Genomic DNA, 23,098 nt, shown 5'->3' with positions numbered 1-23,098 from the left:
ACTGCTGTGGCGCTACTGACAAGGAACCTCACTCCACATCAGGGTCCCCAGGATCGAATGCTGGTGAATCCTAGAGGAGACAGATGAGAAGACAGAAAGAGAAATAGGTAAAGAAGATCACACAGTGAATGGACACAGACAGCAAAAACAGCAGGGCGGGGTAGGGGAAGAGAAAATAAATAGAAGTTTAAAAAAATAAAAAGGGAGAGAATGTCTATCTTCAAATATCCTGGATAATGCCAAGTTATTTTACCAAGTGGTGTACCAAGTTATACTCTCATTACCAGTGATTAATACACGTGTACAGAAACACAGAGATACACATAAACACAGACACAAACAGCATAAATGTGCGCAAACACACACGCTCACCACACAAATGCCTGCACAGCCCAAACTCACAGCCATCACACACCACACAAGCGCCAAGAAACCCACCCAGATTGACGCATACGCACCACGCACACATCCCACAGCCCTAGTCTCGCACCACCACATTCGCGCTCAGATAAAGAAACGTGCATCACGCACTCCACGTTCAAAGGCACACATCCCACATACACACTTGATACATGTGGACACACACGGAAGACAGGAGGCGTGCCCTTCGCCGGGGGCGGCTGAGGAATCTTGTCCCGGCCGCGCCGCCCTCGGACGGCAGGGGTCGGAGGTCACGGCAGCGTTGGCGGTGGCGTTTTTCTCCCCCGGAAACCCCGGCTGGCGGAGCCGAGCCCGAATAGCGGTGGCTTGTGCGGTGCTGGCCTCTGGTGCTGCCGTCGGGGTCCGGGGCGCGTCGCTGCCCTCCGGGGCGGGGTGAGCCGGGGTCGGGGCCCAGCCGGCTGACAGTGGGGTCGGGAGGCGCGGGAGGCGCGGGAGGCGCGGGAGGCGCGGGAGGCGCGGGAGGCGCGGGAGGCGCGGGAGGCGCGGGAGGCGCGGGAGGCGCGGGAGGCGCGGGAGGCGCGGGAGGCGCGGTGGCGCGGTGGCGCGGAGCGGCTTTTCCGTGCGCGCTTTTTCCTGGCCTCTCCGGTTGCAGCCCCTGCCGCCGGTGGGGGGTCGCGCCGAGTCAGCCGTGGTCCGGCCTGCGCTGGCGGCCTCGTCCTGGCCACCTGCTCCCGGGGCTTGTCCAGCCTTATCTCTCTGAGCAAGGGCCCCTGCCGCCCTCCAGATGGCAGGGTTTCCTCTCTCTGGAGCTTAGGCCTCGCTGCTTGGCACGGGGAGCGTTTTGGTAGCTTGCCAGTTTTGACTCTGGATACTGTTTGGGTTACTTCTGCGTTTACAAAGTAAATGTATCTCAGAAAGAAGGTGGGGGATACATAAGTGCAGAGACGTAAAGTGGAATGTCCGTGTTTTGTGTGTCAAACTTGGGAAATATCCAAAATGGGGTGGATTGGTATCTTCACTAAGATTTGAGTAAGATAATGAGTAGTTTCAAGAAACCCTGGAGCCTTGTAGTTTCAGTTCCCTTTATAGGCACAGTTAGGAATAAAGCTAGGCCCGTCGTGCTGTTTTGAATTGTTTTCAGAACTGAATACCACAACCGTTAGACAGCTGGTGAGGAGGCCTTGTTGAAGATTCTGATGTCTGTAGTTTACTTCTTAACTAGCAGATGATAGCTCTCACTGGGTGATGAATGGTGAGTTTCTTTGCAGCCTGCTTTGGCAGGGAAGTTGTGGCTTCCTCTTAATTGCTACTTTCCTGCCTCAAAGGTGAGCCGCTGTGGTAGGTGGGAGGAAAAACTCCAAGGCTGATGATGAATATTTGATAATCTGGTTTGTCCCTATAACACCATTTTTGGTCAGCCTGGGATCTGAGCTTCTGTACCCAGCTGTGGATGGAATTCCACTGGTGCTGTCTTCCTCCTCCTTCATTTCTTCTAATGATTCTGAAAGGAATTAGACCTGTTGTGGACCTCAAATACACTTAATGGCTCCAAGCGTTTTTTCTCTGTAGGAGTAAGGCGATGGTTTGTTTTACCATGGTAAAGAAGGTGCTGGAGGAGTTCTTGTGGCCTGTTTGCGGTGGACTTGATTCAGGGCTGGCCGGCAAGGTCTGGGCACTGAGATTCCAAGTGCTGATCAAGTGCACAGTCTCTATTTGGGCTCCAGCTGCAGCTGCTGCAGGAAGGAGAGTGAGAGAACTAAGGGCAAATAGTTTCTAACCACAGGGAACTTAAAGCAGTAAGCTATAAAATGTGGCAGGACTTAATGGCCATAGGGGAATACCAAGTGTTAGGGATTTTATTATGGTTAGAATCAGAGAAAGGGCTTCATCAAGGATGTGACCTTTGGAGTGAATGTGGCTCAAGGGGGTGAGTGTCTGCTTTCCACATGGGAAGTCCCTGTTTGGTTCCCAGTGCCTCCCCCAAACAACAACAACAAAAACAAGCAAACAAATGAAAAACCAGCTGAGGAGCCAATGTGGCTCAGTGGTTGAGCACCAGCTTCCTGCATTTCCTGCATATGGAGTCCCGGGTTGAATCCCCAGCCCCTGTACCTCAAAAAAAAGTTTGTGACCTTGAGGTCCATAGGGAGGATTTGGGCCTTTCAGAATTAGCTGAGAAATGAAATGTCCAGGGTCTGTTGGTGAATTAGAATGGATTAGATAGTGGAGCAGTAGGTGCCCAGGAGTATTGGCCGAGACAGCTGGTTAAGGGTTAAATGCTTTTGTAAGAGGGAATAGAGAGGCAAAACATATGCCACCCCGTTGGGCTCCTGGTAGATTTCTGATTTTAAAGACATTTTCATTTTATGAGTTTGTCTTGCTTTATTAAGCCAATGGCATAAAACAGTGCTTAACTTACGGTAAGGGCAATGAAAAGATGCCCATTGCCTTTCCTGTCTGGTATTAATAATCAGGAAATTAAATTTGGTGTCTGTGAGTTGTTTCACAGTGCCTCTGTTTATTTTATTTTATTTTATTTTATTTTTTTAAAGATTTATTTATTTATTTAATTTCCCCCCCTCCCCTGGTTGTCTGTTCTTGGTGTCTATTCGCTGCGTCTTGTTTCTTTGTCCGCTTCTGTTGTCATCAGCGGCACGGGAAGTGTGGGCGGCGCCATTCCTGGGCAGGCTGCTCTTTCTTTTCACGCTGGGCGGCTTTCCTCACGGGTGCACTCCTTGCGCGTGGGGCTCCCCCACCCGGGGGACACCCTTGCGTGGCACGGCACTCCTTGCGGGCATCAGCACTGCGCACGGCCAGCTCCACACGGGTCAAGGAGGCCCGGGGTTTGAACCGCGGACCTCCCATATGGTAGACGGACGCCCTAACCACTGGGCCAAAGTCCGTTTCCCTTATTTTATTTTTTGTCTTTATTTTTTTAATGTTAAAAAAAATGAGGTCCCCATATGCCCCCCCCCCTCACCCCACTCCTCCGCGTATAACAACCACCTCCTCAATCATCATGAGACATCCATTGCATTTGGTGAATACATCTCTGAGCACCGCTGCACCTCATGGTCACTGGTCCACATCATAGCCCACACTCTCCCACTTTCCACCCAGTGGGTCGTGGGAGGACATACCATGTCCGGTAACTGTCCCTGCAGCACCACCGAGGACCACTCCAAGTCCTGAAAATGCCCCCACATCTCATGTCTGCCTCCCATTCCCTACCCCCAGCAGCCACCATGGCCACTTTCTCCACACCATTGCCACATTTTCTTCGATTACTAATCACAATAGTTCATGAATAGAATATCACTAAGTCCACTCTAATCCATATTCTATTCCTCCATCCTGTGGACCCTAGAATGGCTGTGTCCACTCCACATCTATATCAAGAGGGGGCTTAGATTCCACATGGATGCTGGATGCAGTCCTCCTGCTTTCATTTGTAGGCACTCTTGTCTCCGTGGTGCGGTGGTTGACCTTCAACTCCATGTTAGCTGAGTGGGGTAAGTCCAATAAACCAGAGTGTAGGAGTTGCAAGTATATTGAGGCTCAGGGCCTGGCTATCACATGGTCAGTCCAGAGATTCAGGTCCCCTGGGTATACGCTAAACCCCACCACTAACTACAGGCTTGTGGACAGAGACCACATCTGAGTCCAGCTCCATCACACAGAAACACAAACTCCAAAGTAGGGCCAACTGACATGGCACCAGTGCCTCTGTTTAGTTTGCAAAGCTCAAATGTGTTCAGGTCTCTGCAGCTCTGGCGACGGCTAAGTGATAACTAGCAAGCCCTCCAGCCATCTCTTGAGTGTTTCTGAATAACATTCAGTCCACTTCACAGAGATGCTGTTTCTCTTGCTGAATTTTGTCGAAACCATTTAAACCTCGATGCCTTGTAATTGCTCGAGCATTGTGCTGACTTCAGGACCTCACTGGCTTCCGCCTTATCCTTTCTGTACCGTCTTGAGCAGCTGTGTGGCGCAATGGATAGCACATTGGAATTCTAGAGATGGGAGAGTGATTCAAGACTGTAGCATATTAACTTTTTTTTTTTTTGAGGTTCTGGATACTGGCGATTGAACCTCGGACCTTAAATATGGGAAGCTGGTGCTCAACCACAAAGCCATATTATATTGGCTTCCCAGAGTTTTTTGTTTTTTTTCTCATTTGTTTTGTTTTTGTTTTTCCAGGAGCCATCAGGAACTGAATCCACCTCCCAAGTGGGAGGTGGGCACTCAACTGCTTGAGCCACATCTTCTCCCCCATATTAACTTTGGAATGCCTTTTTTTTTAAGATTTATTTTTATTTATTTCTCTCCACTTCCCCCCACCTCCTGTTGTCTGCTCTCTGTGTCCACTTGCATTCTTGTCAACGGCACCAGGAATCTGTGTCTTTTCTTGTTGCATCATCTTGCTGTGTCAGCTCTCCATGTGTGTGTCACCATTCCTGTGCAGGCTGCGCTTTGCTCATGAGGGGTGGCTCTCCATGCGGGGCGTACTTCTTGTGCATGTGGCTCCCCTACACAGGAGACACCCCTGCGTGGCATGGGACTGCTTGCGCACATCAGCACTGCGGGTGGGCCAGCTCACCACATGGGTCAGGAGGCCCTAGGTTTGAACGCTGGACCTCCCTCTCATATGGTAGGCAGATGCTCAATTGGTTGAGCCACATCCACTTCCCTGGCTGCTTCTTTTTGACACTTCTTTCCTCTCTACCACTACTCTGTCTGCTTCTAACAGACAAGTATCTGAAAAATGGTAGTTGTTATAGGGGATGTGGCATAACATAGTAAAGGGATGGCAAACACATGAGAGGCTTTTTTCAATATTGACATGTACCACAGGGTTCCTTTACCATGTAAGAGGGCTTTAAACCATTTTTTTGTGTTGTACTCTCACATTCCAATTAAAATGAAAAATGAAAATGGAGTTTGGGTTTTTAGCAAATTGAATTTCCATTTAGGATTTATTTTGATGAACATGGAAATCCTTAAATTATCTTTCCCAGGTGTAGGCTCTCTTTCTGTGTATAACAACATACCTAAATGAAATCCTTGGAAGTGGTTGTATGTGAGGTACTGTCATTTACCAGTTGAACTTTTTGTGCTGTTTGGTTAAAAGTGCCAGTTTCAAAACATCTCCCAGGATTTCTGTTGAGTTTGGATGCTATAATATGATTTCTTGTTGAGCTTTTAGCATTCCTTGAATCCTGGCATCTTTCCCTGACTTGTTTTCTTCAATGCCTTTTAATTAAACCTCAAAACATTAAACTTTAATATGGGGGAACTTTTAATTTGGTTTTTAAAAAAGTCAGCAATTTCAAAAAAGATCAATTATTTTCCATCTCCCTACTTAAGAGAATTTTTTTTAAATGGGAATTTTCTTTTAAATTATGAAAGTTACCATCGTTTTATATCATGATTTTGGAAATGGAACAGTGTGCTCATTAATTATGAGTGAGTGTAAATACAAAGTGTGAATTTTTGAAATGAAGTTTGGTTACTCACCTGTAATTATGTCAGTCCATATTGCCCAAACTGCACATTTAAATGTGAGAACTTTCTGCTTTCTGTTGTAATTTTAACTTTTGGTCATTTTAAACTTGTTGAAAGGCTCTTCTGCACTAGGAATTGTATCTGATTAAGAAATAATAAACTATTTGCAGAAGAAGATTCCATTCTTTGGTTTACACTCTGCTGAAAGAGTGCTGAGATAAAAGTTGTCTTGCAAAAGATGGAACATATGCTAAACTTTTTACACTTCAAAAGATAAAACAGTCTTGTGCATTTTATTGATGACAGTGGCCAAAATACAGTACACGTGGGAAGTGAAAGATTTTTTTTTTTTAATTTGGCATTTGACTTGAAATCCAATTGAAAGTCCTGGCATTGTGATTGATGGCACTTTTGGAGTTAGATATATTAAGTCGGAGTCTATCTCTGCCATTTATTTGCAGTGTGACCGTCTACATATTAACCTCTTTTAACTCAATTTCCTCTACTGTAAACTAAATAGAAATACCTATCTAGCAGTGTAGTGGGGATTAAAATATATGATGTATGACAAATTAAAACATCAGTGAGCTACTACTTCATATCCCCTTGGATGACTGATTTTTTGTTTTTAACGGAGGGAGAAAAAAGTAAAATAACAAGTGTTGGCAAAGATGTGGAGAAATTGGAACTCTCATTTATTGCTGGTATGAATGTAAAATGGGGCAGTCACTTGGAAAACAGTTTGATGGTTCTTTAAAAAGTTAAACTTAGAGTTACTCATGTGGGAGCGGAGGTGACTCAGGCCTTTGGGTGCTTCCCTCCCACGAGGAAGGTCCCAGGTTTGGTTTCCAGTGCCTCCCTAAAAAAGATGGGTACACAATAGACAGACACAGAGAGCAGACAGTGCAAAACCACGAGGCAGGGAGGGAGAGAAATAAAATAAATTAAAAAAAAAAAAAAACAGAACGAAAGAGTTACCCATCCTACCTGGCCAATCCCAATTCTAGGTAGATACCCCAAAGAATTGAAATTAGGGAGTCAGATATCTATACCTCAGTGTTCATAACAGCATTAATCACAATAGCCCAAAGGTGGAAGGAACCCAAGTGTCCATCAACAGATGAATGGATTAAACAAAATGTGGTATATACATACAATAGAATATTCTTCAGCCCTAAAAAGTAATGAGGTTCTAGTACATACTAAAACATGGAGGAACCATGAAGGCATCATGTTGGATGAAATAAGCCAGACGCAAAAGGACAGATATTGTATGATTTCACTTATAAGAAGTAACTAGAATATGCAAGTTCATAGAGACAGAAAATAAATTAGTGACTAGGGGAAGGAAGAACAGGGAATTATTGCTTAATGGGTCCACAGTTTCTGTTTGGGGTGATGAAAATGTTTGAGTAATGGATGGTGGTGATTGTAGCACAACACTGTGAATGTACTTGTGGCAGTTTTGAAATTATTTTATGAATCTCTGGAAGAGAAATATTATGTTTGTAAACTAATCTGTTCCTCTGGATGTGATACTCTTTGATTGCATTAAATTCAGTTGAGGGGGCTTTGATTAGATTACTTGATAAGATCAATTTAGGGCTTTTGATTGGACTTTATCAGTGAGAGGTGACTCAGGTTGAGTCTCTATTCCCTTGCTGGGTTTGATATAAATGGAAACACAGAGAGGAACTTACTCAGACACAGGAAAAGGAAGCCACCATCATTGATCCTGTAGGGAGGACTACAGGATCGCTTAAGCACGAAATCCCGAGGCTGGGCCCATGGTGCAGCTCAAGAGGAGAAGGAAGACCCTGAGGGGAAGGCTGAAATCTGACCAGAGTTCAACGCCATCTTGCTTCACCATGGGGCCACATGCTGGATCAACAGTAGCTGACTTTGGTGAGAAAGCATCTCTGTTCCCTCGGTTTGGACTTTACATGGCTTTGGAAGTGTAAATTTTTACCCCAAATAAATCCCCTTTATAAAAGCCATCCCATTTCTGGTACTTTGGATTGACACCCCTTTGGCAAACTAAAAAGAAATTGGTACCAGGAGTAGGGTCCTTCTCTTGGCCTGAGGAGATGTCTTAATCCCAGACCTCAGCTTCCATGATTTTTCCTCATGAAGCCATTTTCTCTACAATCTCTACCTTCCCTGTACCTTTTAGTCCAGGATGACAGTGGTTTCATTCATACAGATCTTACAAAAAGTGTGTTTTTCTAGCATGCAGGAGACAGGGATCCAAGACATCAGGCAGTAAGATTTTCCACAAGTCCTTACTGGATAACTGCATTTTCAATCCTGACTTTCAAGTTCCAAGTTTAGTTATATCTTTGGGCTACTGTAGTCTTAGGGTTTGTTATCTGGAAGCCTGGGCTTTCCAGAATCAGTCTCTGGTTTCTTTGTGCTCAACAATTCAATTCTCAGTTTATCTCTTTCCTCTTGCATTTTGCTCTAAAATGGAAGGAGAAGCCAGGCCATTTACTTTGGAAATCTACTCAGCTAAATGTCCAAGCTCATCATTTTCAAATTCTGCCTTCCATCTAACATCACCAGTTCATTTTGCTAAGTCTTCTGCAACTTTAAAACACAATCGCCTTTCCTCCAGTTTCCAATAATAGTTTCATTATTTCCTTATAAGGCCACACTGGAAATAACTTTAGTGTCCATGTTCCTACCAACAGTCTCTTCAAAGCAACCTAGGCCTTTTCAAGCTATCAGGCATCTCATAGTTTCTCCAAAAAATACCCGTTACCCATTTATAAAAATGTTCCTGTGTTTTTGATTACTTCAGCAGCATGACCCCACAATGCTGTTGAATTGTACACTTAAAAATGGTTAAAATGGCAAATTTTATATTGTATATATGTTGCCACAATAAAAACAATACAAAAAGAAAAAGATATGATGTATATATAATGTTTATAAAGCACTTGGCCTGGTGCCTGGCACCACAATGATACTCTAGGAGAAGGTAAATTAGAGGTTACGAGGGGTTCAGAGGAGGGGGAAAGGTGAAGTTTTTGCTTGGGGATTATAGAGTAAATAAAAACTCTAAAGAAAGAAAAGAATGATACTGTGTCACTCCTTATTAAAATATCTTAATTGCAAAATTGAATGGCTGCTTCTCAGTCTCATTTGATGGAGTTGACTCTGTTCAAACCCTCCACCTTTATCAGGTGGCAGTAGAGCTTAGTGGTCAGTGCATGGGCTCTGGAGGCCAGCTGTATTTGAATCCAGGTTCACTTCCTGACTGATTATGGGCAAGATATCTAACCTCTTTATGTCTTCATTAGAACAGTGCCTCTCTAGCAAAAAGCAGGCAGGGATGTTAGACCTAGTTGTGAATCACCTTCTCGGTGCCAGGCAGTGCCCAAGGTGGGAAGTGTGGGAACCACCTCATGGCAATGAGAGACACCGTGAGCAGGAGACACTTGAAATTCAGTTTGGCTGCAAAAGGTTGTGTGGTGGGGATGGAGTGAGCGCTGCTTTTGAGAGCCATTTCAGAATTAGAAACGACAGGACTTGGTAACAGTGGGAGGAGAATCAGGAATGCCTGGCTAGATCTCTCATTTTGAGGCGATGCTGATGGGGTGACTTTGATGCGTTTTGGCCTTATTGGTTTGAGGGGCCCACTAGTCACCTCGGTGGAGAGCTCCGTTTGGTGGACCCTGGGATCTGGAGAAGAGATGCATAAAGTTGGCATGAAGCCATGAATGAGTATGTACTTGAGCAGAGTCTCCTGGCCAGCTTTTGAAGGAGAGGGACAAGGGGCGACCAGATAAGTGAAAGGAAAACCAGTCGAGTGGAGTCCTGGAAGATGCGGATGCCATTGTCCAGTGCGGTGGTGAGGTGAGGTGAGATGAGGACTGAAGCTCGGACTTTGGATTTAGCATCCGGGAGGTTACTGGCGACCTGGACGTCTTCCCACATCTTCATTGCTTCTTGCCTGCCTCTGTGAGGGTTCATTCGGTGTATACCTGCTGCTTCATGGTGAGGAGGGAGGATGGTTTCTACCAGGCCTTGGAATAGCATGGTGCTCGAGGTCACGCAGGGTTTGTCTGATACCGGCAAGCGTCCTCCTCTCAACTAAGCCTTGGATCATCTGGCACCACATTGCTTAGTATTCTTTATTTGGCTTGGATTTTACAACCTCCAGCCCTAAAGTCCTTGGAATAGCTCACACATTACAGGATATTTGAGAAGTGCAACCTTAATTTCTATGTTCAAAATGGGCCTCTCTCCCACCTCAGTACATGCCGCTGTATTTCCTGAGGTGGGCAGGTAGAGCAGGCTTGCCTTTCTCACGTCTACGCCCCGCTCCCTCGTTCTCCTTGTGCCCTCTTCTCCCCCAGCCTCTAAGTGCTCCAAAACTGTAAAAAGGGCCTGGCTTTATAGGAGAGCCTTAAGGAATTTCCTGTTTAGCTGGAGGTAGAAAATCTAGTTTAAGATGGATGTTGATTTTATTGTATTAAATATTCTCGAAAAATGACCTTTTTGGTCTAGGTCACAGGTAAATGGTTTAATGAGTCTTAAATGAAAATAATATAAGTGATATGATGAAACTATTTAGGAACTATCACCTAGGAATAGGCATCACTCTCCTGTCCAAAGTTTCTAGTTCTAAACTTGGATAAGACGCTGTGTGGTATAAAGTACATGGATTTTGGAAAGGGGGAGAAACTGTGAAAGGACTGAAGTGCCTGGAGTAATGAATGTTAATCTACTTCCTTCTAATAAATTACTACAATCAAGTTGCCAAACTACGTATATACTTCTACCTTTAGGAATATTAGGTTTGAATTTTATATCTTCAGGTCCCTTGAGAGGCCTTCCCCCTATCTGTGCTTATAAATGTATTTGTGTATCCTCACTTAAAAATAAAAAATCCTGGTGAGTGGGTGTAGTTCAGTGATTGAGCGTGTGCTTCCCATGTACAAGGTCCCGGGTTCAGTCCGTGGTACCACCTAAAAAATACCACAAAAACAGCAACACATGCTTGGAAATTTGAATATAGAGCTTCAGAAAAAAAAAAAAAATCAGCTTCTCTACCTCACTGGCTTTCCCCCCACTTGTACCTTTCTTGTGAAGCACTGGTATAAATATGTTGCTTCAGTTTCCTCATCACTTGTTATCTTACTCCTTCCCATGTGATTTCTTCCCTTTTCTCTAAGGGTGCAGTTTCAGAGTTCACCAGTTATCTTGATAGATGATTATGTAGAATTCAATTTTCTCTGATTATATTTTCTTTTAGGAGGTAATGGGGAATGAACCCAGAACCTTGTGCATAGGAAGGAGGTGCTCAACCACTGAGCTGCATCTGCTTCCCAGTGAGAGTTGGTTTTTTCATTTGTATGTTTGTTTTCAGGAGGTACTGGGGATTGAACTCGGTACCTCATATGTGGGAAACAGGCGCTCAGCCACTTGAAGCACTGGAACTACATCTGCACCCCTCTCTGAATACTTTTTATTTTATTTTATTTTTTAAAGATTTATTTTTTATTTGCTTTTCTCCCCTTCCTCCCCCCACCCCCGCCCCACCCTGTTGTCTGCTTTCTGTGTCCATTTGCAGGTGTTCTTCTCTGTCTGCTTGGATTCTTGTCAGTGGCACCCGGAATCTGTGTCTCTTTTTGTTGCCTCATCTGCTGTGTCAGCTCTCCATTTGTGTGGCGCCACCCTGTACAGGCTGTACCTTTTTCAGGCTGGGCGGCTCTCCTTACAGGGTGCACTCCTTGCACATGGGACTCCTCTACGCGGGGGACACTGCTGCATGGCACGGCACTCCTTGCGTGCATTAGCACTGCGCGTGGACGAGCTCACCACACAGGTCAGGAGGCCCAGGGTTTGAACCTTGTACCTCCCATGTGGTAGGTGGATACCATATCTGTTGGGCCAAATCCACTTCCCCTGAATATTTTTTAAAGACCAAAGAGGTGCAGGGTATCTTTCCTTTTTTTTTTTCTCCTTTCCTTTCCAGCTCTTAACAGTTACTTGCTTTTCCACATCTGGCATCATTTGAGACTTCTTCCTTCTTGAAACTCTTCTCTCTGGCCTTGCAATCCATCTTGCCTTCCTGGGCACCCTCTTGACTTAGAGTTACCCTTCCCCTTCCCCTTCTCCACTGGCCTCTTGACCTCTGTCCTCATTGAGGAAACCCATGCTTGTCTGGAAAACATTTGTGCGCACACTGCTATGGGAGCATGTAGTACCAGATTATCTGTAGAAGCCAAGTCTAAATGCACTTTCTAATTGTATTCATGGGTGTTGTCACAGCTCCCTCTGAGTACAAATCACTGCAGCCCTTAAGATTGCCTTTCTATGGCACCAGGGTATGTTAGAGGACCTCTTGTTTTCTAGTGTCTTTGTATGTGTGTGTGTGTGGGGGGGTGCTTTGGGGCAGGTGTGTTATATTTATTAAATAATATACAGCATAGTGTGGACTTAGTAAGGGGTCCATGATTTTCACCTGATTGGCAGAGGGGTCCATTGAACAAAAAAGGTTAAGAGCCCCTGGTCTAGAAAGAGGAGTGGGAGTAGGTGGGCTGCAGAGGAGGGAAGGTAAAGAAGTGTCTTTCAGGTAGAGAGAATGAGCTAGTGCTGTTTTTCTGGAGTAAGAAACCACTCTTGAGTTGTAGTTGTTTTTTTCCCCTGTTTTTCACCTTTAGTAATGAAAATTAATTGTATTAAAATTTAATGTTTTATTTTGACCCCTGGACCAGCAAGACCAGTTGAAGATTATTTATATTTATAAATGTTATTAAAATTATTATTCTAAGGGAAATACATATTCATGATAGAGATTAAAAAATAAAAAGACGAAAGATATTAGATAGACTCACACCAGCTAGAAATAACCACACCATTTACATCCGGGGGTATGTTATATATCTTTTTCCCCATGTGTGCCTATGCACCTAATCTCTTATACTGAAAAATCTACAAATCTGTGTGTTATATTGGATCTCGTTTTTACTGGCTACACAGTATTCCTCTTGGGTATATAGCATACTTGAACCAGTTGGCTAGATATCTAGTATGGTGCTTTTAACACTGTTAATGTTGTATGATCAAATTGGTCCCCAGGAAGTTTATAATATATAGTCCTTCTCCTCCCCCTTTTAAGTAACTTGTGCTTTTCTGCTGGGTTGCTTGAGTTAACGTGAAGGTGATCTCAGGATTGCCTTTTGCATACTTAAATCCCCACCTGATTTTTAGTGTTGTCCTTGAACTAGTTTCAAAGCTTTGTATATTGTGTTGATGAACTTCTGTCACATGTTTTCATGTGATTGTGAAGTTGCCCTTTGGTCATGTTCTGTGCACCTTAAACCCTGGTCTCTGCAGAGAGGCAGCTTCTCAGCCCTGGTCATTTCTCTCTCTTCAGCGTGGTGAAAGTCTCTAATTCAGGGGTTCTTAACCCTTTTTGTTCCATGGACCCCTTTGCCAATCAGATGAAAACCATGGACCCCTTACTAAGTCCACACTATATTGTGTATTATTTAATAGATATATCATACCCGCACCAACGCATCCCCACAAAAATAATATTTTTTTGAATTTCAATTAAAGCTCACAGACCCCTGGTTAAGAACCTCTGCTGTAATTGGATTTGGGATGATTTGGTGTGTGTATAGAGGGATAAGGGATGAGGTGGGCTGTATGCTTTCTGTCTCCACTTTTCTTCTTCCCAAACAAAGGTTAACTTATTCTTTAATTAAAAGTCATATTTACTATTGTAAGGATTACAGAAAATTTTTTGAATTCTTTGTAGAGGAAATAACTTTCATAATTTCATATTTGCAAATGTTTTGTGAATGGTAGGAATTTTTAGTAAGTACAGTTGGCCTATTCTGGAGGTTGCCCTAAATGAAATTAGCTTATATTGACAATGAATGCTAATTTGTGGGTATTTATATTGTCATATCTAAGTCTTTAGCTTCTGGTGTCACTTGGTTTTAATGACTGTCCTCCAGAAGTGACATTTTAATTCAGATTTTTCTATTGTTTTTCTCAATGCTTTGTAATTGCAGATGGTGAATGGATCTGGATCCTGATTATTTTTATATTTGATTTAGGTTTTGTTCTTTCCTAATGAATGGTACTCTGATTTACGGTTGATATTTTTATTTCTGAATCCTATTATTCTTACCTAATAGCATTTCTAGATTAAATTTTAGTTGCTATTTTAAGCCTGAATTCATTTGATTTATTCATGTAATGAACTTTCAAGTTTTTAATCACCTGTTTTCTGTCCAGATATTGGGTATGCTGAGACAAGTAAGACATGGTCTATGTCCTTAAGAGGCTTACAGTTTGATTGAGAAGATAGACATACACAGACAGCTGCAGTAAGGTGTTTCCGGCCCTATGATAAAAATTTGCAGAGTATCGTCGGGGCCTAAAAGTCAAAATGGCCTGCCAGTCTTGCTCTGCTTTTTCCTGGAGTTCATCTGTGGGTTATCAGGCATCTCTTCCTGGGCCTTGGCTCCAGGGGCTTCTCTGCCTTTCTACAGCTGTAGGCAGACCTGGAGTCCTCTGTCTCACATGACCAGGTCAGAATGACAAGCTCCCTTTTCTGTGTCTTTTTCTCTCTGTGTGTTCTCAGTTTTGTAAGACCCAGGAAGAGGGCAGAGTCCTACCTGTGTCATGCCTCATTGACATAGTCCAGTCAAAAGCCCTAAAGTGATCTAATCAAGTGCTCTAGTTAAAAGCCCTGTAACTGAATTTAATGCAGGCCGACAACCACAGGAACCAGTTTGTTCAAGAACAGTCTTTTCTGGGATTCACAAAATTCAAACTGTCACTGGCCTGGACTAAGCAGAATAGCATAGAGGTATGAAAAGGAAGTAGCAGATATAAGACGTGGTAGAGAAATAGAATCTTTAGCACTTAGTAATTCTGTCGACATTTGAGTTTAAGACAGAAGAGGTCTAGGATGTTTCCCAAAGTTCTGGATTGAGCTGGGGAATAGAGGAAGAAAAGGAAAGCAGATGAGTTCAGTTTTGGGCATGCTGTGCAATGTATAGGCATAGAGACATCCAGTGGGCACTTGCACATAGAGGTGCTGTAGATAGCTGTAGATGGCTGATAACAGTCTGTATCTTAAGAGGAAGATAGAGAGGTAGGGATAGATCTGAGATGTGTTTTGGAAACAAAGTACACAGGACTTGCTAAAGGATTATATTAAGTGAGGAAAAGGAATGCAGCTAAAGGAGGGAAATTTATATGCTTTTAGCCTTAAGTTAGAAAAGAAAGAATAAAAAACCACATGCTAAGATGCCAACTAAAGAAGTTAGGAAACCCAACTGCATAAAGTAGAGTGAGGAAAATAAAAATATGTGTAGAAAATAAAGATGTGATCTAGGTGCACGCTATAAAACTAAATACTGGTTCTTTAAAAACATGAATACAATTAAGGACAATAGTTAACAGGATTCTTGTAATATTTTACAGCAATGGTAAGAAGTTGTTATTTCAGTACTAAGGGACAACTATAGGGGAGTATAAGGGGTTATCGATTTTTCCTTTTGGAGTAATGAAAACGTTCTATGATTGACTGAGGTGATGAAAGCACAACTGTGTAATGAAAATGAGAGCCACTGAGTGTACACTTTGAATGGATTGCACAAAGCATCGGACTGTATAACACAGGGAATCCACTGGTAGAAGATGGACTGTAGTTAACAGGACAAATAGAATATTTTCTCATGAATATTAACTAACATAGGGTGTCAATAATTGTGTGAGTTGGAGGAAAAATACACCAAATGTAAGATATGGGCTAAAGTTAGTGGTAATATTCCTGCCCCGTCCCTCCCCCCCCAGCCCGCAGTGGCTTTTTTTGCGTTCTGTCTGTTCTCTGTGTCCATTTGCTGTGTATTCTTCTGTATCTGTATTTCTTATTTTATCTTATTTCCCCTCCCCCTTTGCGGCTTGCTTTCTGTGTCCATTCACTGCGCACTCTTCTGTGTTTTTGCTTGTCTCCCTTTTTTGGTTGTGTTCCTTGCTGAGTTGGCTCTCCATGGCACCTGTGGGCTGGGCGGCACTCCCCAGCCTGCTGTCGAGCCTGCCTTCCCAGGGAGGCCCTGGGACATGTTTTGAAGTTCTCTGTAATTTTATCTTTGGGTTTGTGTTTTGTAAGTGAAGTCTGATGGGACAGTGGAGCATGTGCCACTGGGAGTCTGGAGCCTGGGTTCAAGCACAGTCCTGCTTCTCACCACCTCCCTAGGATGGGTTTTTGGCTTCCCTGTTGCGGCCTGGTGAATACTCTGGCCTGCGCCTTGAGTGCTCAGGAATGGTAGGACATTACTGTCAGTGTTCTTAGGTGTAATAATAGTCTTGTGCCTTTTTTTTTAAAAAGGAGTTCATTGTACTCTTCTTTTTTTTTTTTTTTTAAGATTTATTTATTTCTCTCCCCTTTTCCCCCCAACCATTGTATGCTCTCTTGTGTCCATTCACTGTGTGTTGTTCTGTGTCCGCTTGCATTCTTGGCGGGCACTTCTTAAAATTCTTAAAGACAAACTTCTTAAAATTAAAGACAAAGGACAAGTCTTGAAAACAGCTAAACAAAAGCACATTATGTATAGGGGAACAATGATTAGAATGACAGTGGCTTTCTTATCAGAAACCACAGGAGGACAGAAGGAAGTGGAACAAGATATTTCTGGTGCTGGGGAAAAGAACTATCAGCAAAAGTGACCTTTAGGAATAAATGTGAAATAAAGACATTCTCAGATGAAGGAAAAATTGAGAGAATATGTGACCAGCAGACCAAGTATAGAAGAATAGTTCAAGGAAGTTCTTCAAATAAAAAGAGAGTTGGATATTCAGAATGAAATAAGAAAAGGGAAAGAATACAAATACGGGTAAGTAGATTAACATTTTCAGCTTTTTATTGTAACAGATGAAGCAAAAAATTAAAACATTGATACAGTTTTCAAAGTAAGTAAAGCAATATTTCTCAACCTCAGCATTACTGATTATTAGTATTGGGGAAGATAATCATTTGTTGTGGGGGGCTGTGTTGTGAATTTAGGATACTTAGCAGCATTCCTGGCCTCTACCAACTAGATGCCAGTAACATCTGCTTACCCAATATTGACAACCAAAACTATATCTGAAAAATGCTGACAAGGATGTGGAGAAAATGAATCACTCATACAATCCAGGTGGGAATGTAAAATACTACAGCAACTCTGGAAAATAGTTGGAGGTTTTTGTTATAAAAGTAAACGTGCAACTACCATGTGAATCAACAGTTGCATTCTTGGGCATTCATCCCAGTGAACTGAAAACTTGTGTTGGTATAAAAATACAAACACAAATGTTGATAGCACATTTATTTGGAATAATGAAAAACTGGAAAGAACCCTAGTGTCTTCAGTGGGTGAGTAAACAAACTGCAGTACTTTCATTCAATGGAATAAAAAGATAAGAACAATTGATTCACACCAACCATTTGGGTGTATCTCAAGGGATTATGCTTGAAAAAAATCCAATCAAAAATTTATATGTATATATATGATTCCACTTACCTAGTAGTCTTGAAATGACAGTACTCTTATCATTTATTATTTATGGAAGTTAAGGATGGGGGGGAAGAGGGAGCTGGCTGTGGTTGTAAAAGGCCAGCACAGAGACTCCCAGAAAGATGGTGGACTAAAAAGACATGGGACTCTCTCTGCTGCCAGAAAAATAGCTATAGGACAGACAAAAATGACCTGGAAAAAAAAGTCTTTTAGGATTTAGAACCCAGGGGAAGACTGTACACTGCCCGGAAAAGAGAGGGACTAAAGAAAAGAAACATAATGGCGAAACTGAGTTAAAAGCAGCAGCTGCTACTGTTGGCAACCTCCTCCACACTTTTGAATTCTCAGGCCTCAGGGCCCAGCAGCTACAAAGGAGGCCCCAGGCGATCCACTCCCTAGGAAAGAGGAGAAAGGGGAGCACAGCCTAAGGCTGACTCAGCTCTTGACCCATAAATTTGGTCTGCTGTGTCCCAGAAGCCCTTCAGGCTAGTTGGGGCCCCACCATTGTTTACCTTGGAAGCCTGCACAGGAATAAGATCCAGGAGTAAAGAGATCCAGTCCTCTCAATATCCCCTCTACTGACTGGGACTGGTTGTTGAGGACACAGAGGGGAGTGGAATTATTTCCTACCTGGGAAAAGGAAGGGGGCTGCCAACAAAGGCTGAAGAATTGCCTTTGAGAAACTGAATTACAAGGCTCTTAGCCTCCAGACAGGATCCTCTATCATGTTGATCCAGTCCATGTTACAACAAACCCACTGACTAGGCTTTGAACTGAGAGGGCTGCCAGAAAGCACCATCTGCTGGCAGACCAAGGATGTGCATGTAAGAAAATTAAAAGTAAATAAGAGAGGCTTTTTCTGGCCTTTACAGCCTTCCTCCACAATACCCTAGAAAGTATGTCTGCAACGCATTACTGGATTCAGTGCCCCTACATAAGCAATGAACAGGGACAGTCGTAAAGACCCAGACAGGTTGAACCAAGAATCTAAGAACAGTGATAGCAGCCTTCCACCACTAAATCCCCGTGAAAGAGAAATTGAACATCTGAGTAAAGTCACCATCATTATTAGATGCCTAGACATCAGGAAAAATTAAAAGCCACATTAAGAAAATGGAAGAAATAGCCCAAGAAAAGGAATATGCTAGAGCCTGAGAAGAAATTAGTTAGATTAGTGGTTATGTAGGGGTGGGGAAGGACTGCTAAGAGTGTGAAGTTTTTCTTTTTGGAGCACTGAAATTGTTCTAAAAATTTTTGTGGCGATGAATGCACAACATTGTGATTGTATTAAAAGCCATTGATTGGGAAGCAGCTGTGGCTCAATGAGTTCGGCTCCCGTCTATTATATGGGAGGCCCTGGGTTCGCTTCCCGGGGCCTCCTTGTGAAGGCAGGCTTGCCCTCATGCCACAGAGAGCTGCCTGGCCCACAAGCGCCATGGAGTTCTGCTGGTCTGCAAGCACCACGGAGAGTCAGCAAGGTGATGCAACAAAAAGGGAGACAAGTGAAAAACAAAGAAGAGCGCTCAGCAAATGGACACAGAGTAGAAAACAAAGAAGCCACAAGGGGAAGGGAATAAATAAAAATAAATACACACAGAAGAACGCACAGCAAATGGACACAGAAAGCAGACAGCAAGCAAAGCCACAAGGGGGGGGCAATAAAAATTTAAATGAAAAATAAAGCCATTGATTGTACACTTTGGATCAATTGTATGGTATATGAATTTGTCTCAGTAAAACTGCTTAATAAATCGTAAGTAATTACATAAGAATAGTCAAATAGCTATGGACAGCAGGGTAAGCATAGAGATAAATGGGTGCAAATGTTTCTTGTCAATTAGTTTTTAGTTTATTAGTATTAAAATAATGAAACTGCTCTAATTATGATTTAGTTAATGAATGTACAATGATTATGCCAAATACATTGATTGTATAGTTAGGATGAATTGTGTGCATTATTAATATGTATAAATAAAATTGATTTGTTAAAAAAATAAAAGTAAATAAGAGGATTTTTCCAGCTTTACACCCTCACTCCCCAAGGCCCTAAGGAGGAGAAGTGGGCCTACAACCCATTGCTGGGTTCAGAGCCCAGTTTTGAGCAACTAACAGGGAGAATCCTAAAGACCCAGAACAGGGTGAACCAAAAACCAAAGAACAGCAGTAATAAACAGCCTCCCACCACTGAATCACTATGAAACAAAGAGAAATTGCGCATCTGAGTAACTCACCATCATAATCAGATGCCTAGACATCAGCAAAAAATTACAAGCCGTACTAAGAAAATAGAAGACATGGCCCAAGAAAAGAATATATCAAGTCCATAGAAGAGATGCAGGATTTGAGAAACTAATCAGTGAGATGCACACAAATTTCCAAAATCAAATTAATGAGTTGAAAGACAAATGAGTAAAGAGATCAGTGACATCAAGAAGACATTTAGAGAGCATAGAAGAATTTGAAAACCTGAATAGAAAAGTAACATCTCATGGGAATGGAAATATGATTTGTGAAATCAAGAACACATTGGAGGAGCTGATGTGGCTCAGTGGTTGAATACCAGCATCCTACATACGAGGTCCCAGATTCAATCCCCAATCCCAGTACCTTAAAAAAAAAAAAATTTTGGAGGCTTACAACAGCAGACTCGAAATGATAGAAGAAAGAATAAGTGGTACTAAAGACAGAACACAAAAGAACAGAGAGAAAAAAGGAGAAAAGAATGGAAAAATTGAGCAGGGGCTCAGGGAGTTGAATGATAAGATGAAAAAGAACGATCTACATGTCATGGGAGTTCCAAAAGGAGAAGAAAAAGGAAGAAGGGCAGAAAGAGTATTTCAGGAAATAATTGCTGAAAAGTTCCCAACTCTCATAAAATAAATGAACTCACATATCCAAGAAGTACAGTGTACCCCAATCGGAATAAATCTGAACAGGCCTACTCCAAGACACATACTACTCATAATGTCAAGCATCAAAGACAAATAGTAAATTCTGAGACCAGCAAAGGGGGAAAAACCATCACATCCAAGGGAATCCCAGTAAGAGTGCAGATTTCTCATCAGAAACCCTGGAGGCAAGAAGACAGTGGAATGATACAATTAGGATACTGAAAAGAAGAATTGCCAGCTGAGAATTCTTTATCCAGCAAAATTGTCCTTCAAATATAAAAGTGAATATAAAATATTCACAAAGAGAAGTTCAGAGTTCATAAGAAGAATCCACTTTTTTAGGAAATATTAAAGGAAGCCTTAGAGCCTGGAAGAAAGATAGGAGAGAAAGGCTTGGAAGACAGTGTAGAAAAAAGAATAGCAGAAAGGATAACCAAAAGAAGAAAAAGATGAAAATCAGATATGATGTATGAAAACCAAAGAATAAAATGGTGGAATTAAATAGTGCGTTTACAGTAATATCAAGGAATGTGGATGGGTTAAACTAGCAATCAAAAGATATAGGCTGTCTGAATGGATAAGAAAACATGACCCACCCATATGCTGCCCACAAGAGAGTCAGCTTAGACCTAGGGATACGAACTGGCTGAAAGTGGAAGGTTGGAAAAAGATACTCCATGGAAATAGTAACTAAAAAAGAGGAGAAGTAGCTATGCTGTTATCAGACAAAACAGACTTTATTTTTAATTTAATTTTTTAAAAGATTTTTAAAAATATCGCCATCCCCCTCATTGTCTGCTCTCTTTTCCCATTCATTGTGTGCTCTTCTGTGTCCGCTTGCATTCTTGCCAGTAGCACCGGGAATCTGTGTCTCTTTTTTGTTGCATCATCATGCTGCATCAGCTCTCCGCGTGTGTGGCGCCACTCCTGGGCAGGCTGTGCTTTTTGCTCAGGGCAACTCTCCTTGCGGGGGTGTACTCCTTGCACATGGGGCTCCGCTATGCAGGGGCCACTCCTGTGTGGCACAGCACTCCCTGCGCGCATCAGCACTGCGCATGGGCCAGCCCACCACACGGGTCAGGAGGCCCTGGGTTTGAACCCTGGGCCTCCCACATGGTAGGTGAACGCTCTTATCAGTTGAGCCAAATCCGCCTCCCCAAAAGAGACTTTAAATGCAAAAAGTTCTAAGAGATGCAGAGGCTATTATGTATTAATGAAAGGGAGAATTCTCCAGGAAGAGATAAGTCATAAACATCTATGCATCTAACCAGAGTGCCCCAAAATACATGAGGCAAACTCTGGCAAAACTGAATGGAGAAAGAGACATCTCTACAATAATAGCTGGAGACTTCAATGCACCAATAACATCATTAGATAGAACAACTATGCAGCAGATCAACAAGGACACAGAGAACTTGAACAATATGATAACAAGTTAGACCTAACATATATACAGAATATTGGACCCAAACTCAGCAGGTTATACATTCTTCCCAAGTGCTTTTGGATCTTTTTCCCATTGGTAAGTCTCAATTAATATAAATGTAAGTCTCAATTTATATAAAAAGATTGAAATTAAAGCATCCTCTCAGATCATAGTGGACTAAAACTGGAAATCAATGATAGACAAATGTATGGAGGTGGAACAACACACTCCTAAATAATCAGTGAGTCAAAGAAGAAATTGTATGTGAAATTAGGAAATATATTGAGATGAATGAAAAGGAGAAAACAGCTTACCAAAACTTTTGGGATACAGCAAAGGCAGTTGTGAAGGAGAAATTTATAGCCCTAAATGCCTCTATTAAAAAAGAAAAGCTAAAATCAAAGGTCTGACTGAACAACAGGAGAAACTAGAAAAAGAACATCAAGCCACTCCCAAAGCAAGCAGAAGGAAAGAAATAATAATGACTAGAACAGAAATAAATGAAATTGAGAAAAAAAGAAAAAGAAAAATCAAGAAAACTGAAAGCTGGTTCTTTGAGAAGATCAATAAAATGGACTAACTAGACTAACAAAGAAAAACAGAGAGAAGATGCAAATAAATAAAATCAGAAATGAAAGGCTGAAATTATGACTGATCCCACAGAAATAAAAAGGATCATAAGAGGATATTATGAGAAACTGTATGCCAAGAAACTACACAACCTAGATGAAATGGACAAATTCCTAGAAATGCAGAAACAACCTACACTGATGCTACAAGAAATACAAGAACTTAACAAATCAATGACATTTAATGAGATTGAATCAGTCATCAAAAATCTCTCAACAAAGTAAAGACCAAATAGCTTCACAGGTGAGTTCTACCAAGCATTTCAAGAAAAAAATAAGACCAATCCTGTTTTAACTCTTCCAAAAAAGTGGAGAGAAGGGAAAATTAAGTAACACATTTTATGAAGCCAACACCACCCTAATACTAAAGCCAGGTAAAGAAAGACACTACAAGAAAAGAAAATTACAGAGCAATCTCTCTAATGAACATGGATGCAAAAATTCTCAACAAAATACTTGAAAATTGAATCCAACAGCATATCAAAGACTTATATATCATGACAAAGTGGAATTTATTCCTGGTATGCAAAGGGGTTGAACATAAGTCAATCAAGTTAGTGTAATGCCCCATGTTAAGAAATTGAAGGGAAAAACACACAATCATCTTGACTCCTGCAGAAAATCCAGCATCCTTTCTTGAAAAAAAATACCTTGAAAGATAGGAATTAAAGAAAAATTCTTCAATATGATAAAAGGCATATATGAAAAACCCACAGCCAAAATCGTACTTAATGG

General features: G+C 42.1%; 1 long non-coding RNA gene across 2 annotated transcripts in view; it reads left to right on the top strand.

Annotated features, from left to right (window-relative positions):
• The first annotated feature begins 972 nt into the window (after positions 1-972).
• LOC105744673 (uncharacterized) overlaps positions 973-23,098 on the top strand; it is a 50,376-nt gene continuing 28,250 nt past the window's right edge. Inside the window, exons 1-2 of one of the 2 annotated variants that reach the window (XR_009182946.2) lie at positions 973-2,177; positions 4,582-7,791. This is a non-coding gene — a long non-coding RNA (uncharacterized lncRNA). Of the gene's footprint in view, positions 7,792-23,098 lie in introns of both variants that reach the window. The other variant, XR_009182945.2, reaches the window with a different exon arrangement.

The sequence above is a fragment of the Dasypus novemcinctus genome, chromosome 23, assembly GCF_030445035.2.
Source record: "Dasypus novemcinctus isolate mDasNov1 chromosome 23, mDasNov1.1.hap2, whole genome shotgun sequence".
Classification (NCBI taxonomy): domain Eukaryota; kingdom Metazoa; phylum Chordata; class Mammalia; order Cingulata; family Dasypodidae; genus Dasypus; species Dasypus novemcinctus.
The sequence above is the reverse complement of the archived record's forward strand: the minus strand, read 5'-3'. Positions and strand labels throughout refer to the sequence as shown.